General features: G+C 39.2%; 1 protein-coding gene across 1 annotated transcript in view; it reads left to right on the top strand.

The window, feature by feature from the left end:
• The first annotated feature begins 247 nt into the window (after window positions 1–247).
• The window catches only part of exo1 (exonuclease 1), a 17,823-nt gene continuing 15,827 nt past the window's right edge, over window positions 248–2,243 (top strand). Inside the window, exon 1 of the mRNA XM_034898896.1 lies at window positions 248–348. The gene's annotated coding sequence lies outside the window, so the exon portion shown is untranslated. The remainder of the gene's footprint in view (window positions 349–2,243) is intronic.

The raw sequence follows: 2,243 nt of genomic DNA, 5'->3' as shown, positions 1-2,243 counted from the left end.
TATGGTGGGAAGAGACAAAAATAAATAAGTTTTATTCAGTGCTGTTTAAGTGTGTTAGAAAATGTAATATGATTAAGAAGATACGAGTTAAGTTATTCATTATGTAATTGTTGTATGAGTGTTCTTGTGATATTGTAAATAGTAGATATTCTGATCGATCCTCCATACCCGGTGGTGGCGGTAATGTACCAAACCATTATTTGTCAACCGCCAACAATCCTCAACGAAGAAGAAGCAGTCCATCTGGCCAATAGCAGCAGCTCGTACTGAATACCTGATGTTGGCGCTAAAACTAAACTCGCTCCGGACAGACCTGCCTGTTGCTGTGGATAAAAGAACAAGAAAAAAGTAAGTTTTTACTTTAACATTCATTGATTTATGGCATTATATTGCTTTTGTATGTTGTCCAGGTAAGTGTGTTAGCTAGTTAGCGTTAACGTAACGTGAGGCATAGAAACTGTCCATTTTGTTCAGTTAAGTTGACGTTACTTCGTAAGATGAAACATACCAAAATACGTTTTAATTATTACCGTTAACGTTGTTTGTAAGAGTTAGCTATAAGTTGCAGTCAAAAGAAACGATGTCATCTGTTTAACACTCAATACGTTAACGTTATAGGAAGAAAGTCCTTCCTATAACGTTAGTATTATTAGCTAGCTAGATGAGATGACTAGCTAACGTTAGTTACAAACTCCCGATTAAATTTGGACTTGTTTATTAACAAATATCGTAGGTATAATTCGATGGTACATTTGAGGTTTTGTGCTAAATTCGACGCACGTATTTTACCCAAGCAGGTCTCACTACCGTTGACGTTACCTGAAATCTCTATTTAAAACTGTATTTTTTGTTAACGTTAGCCAGCCATCTCTAACGCTAGCCCTCTCTTGTGGTGTGTGTGTGTGTGTGTGTGTGTGTGTGTGTGTGTGTGTGTGTGTGTGTGTGTGTGTGTGTGTGTGTGTGTGTGTGTGTGTGTGTGTGTGTGTGTGTGTGTGTGTGTGTGTGTGTGTGTGTGTGTGTGTGTGTGTGTGTGTGTGGACAGCACGAATAACCGACCACTACGTTAACATTAGCTACGTTACTAGCGGTAATAATTTTAGGAATTGTTGCATAGACTCCACCTTAAAGTCTGAAGTGGTGCAATATATTAAGCGTAATAGCGTTATTTCTGTTCCACGATAAGAAAGCTATCAAGAGTGTAAAGTTTAAAAAGCTTTTAACATCTAAATATTTAAAATATGCCACATTTGTGAAATTAGCCTTCACGTCAATCACAAGACGTTTGAATCAGTATGGCTGGGCGATACGGCCAAAATCTTCTATGCCGATATCATCATAACAATATCATGATATAGCATATTATAGGGTAATTCCATGAACAGTCTATAATCTGCAATTCTTCTTGTGAAAATTGAGTTAGTATGTGCTTGTTATTAATGTAGACAACGTAAGTGTTACACAGTATCTCGATATGATTTGTTCACAATATGATTCTATTGAAAGACGATAAATCATCACATTGATTTATCGCCTAACCCTAAAATGATGAGAACACCACTGGTCACCTGTAAGTATTGAACGTGTCACCATTTCTCAGTAAATTTCCAAAGGTGCTACTGACATGAAAGTTTCACCAGATGTTGGTAACAACCCAAGTAATCCATACAAACAAAGAAACCAAAACAAATAAGTTCAGAAATTAAATTGTGTAATACGTCACGACAGCTTCAAGATGCCTCCTGTGTGGAGAAAGTAGTCGCATTCATTGCTCTGGTGGGATTTTGGCCCATTCTTTCACCTAAACGGTCTTCAAATCTTGAAGGTTCCATGAATGAATCTTGAGCTTCAGTTCTTTCCATAGATTTTCAATGGGATTTAAGTCAGGTGATTGGCTGGACCATTCCAGCAGCTTTATTTTCTCTGAAACCAATTTTCTTGCCTGTGTGTTTGAGATCATTGTCTGGCTGAAACGTCCACCCTTGTTTCATCTTCATCTTCATCATTCTGGTAGATGGCAGCTGATTTGTCAAGAATGTCTCTGTAAATTTGCCCATTCCTCCTTCCTTCAATTATGTGAAGTTTGCCAGTACCATTTGCTGAAAAGCAGCCCAACACCAATGTTGCTGTATGCGTGCATACACGCCATGGCGGTGGGCGAGCGTGCATACAGGTCATGAAGGTGGGCGAGCGTGCGTACAGGTCATGGCGGTGGGCGAGCGTGCGTACAGGTCATGGCGGTGGGC

This window comes from Etheostoma cragini, chromosome 17 (assembly GCF_013103735.1).
Source record: "Etheostoma cragini isolate CJK2018 chromosome 17, CSU_Ecrag_1.0, whole genome shotgun sequence".
Taxonomy (NCBI): domain Eukaryota; kingdom Metazoa; phylum Chordata; class Actinopteri; order Perciformes; family Percidae; genus Etheostoma; species Etheostoma cragini.
Note: the sequence above shows the minus strand (reverse complement) of the source record. Positions and strands in the feature narration are given on the sequence as shown.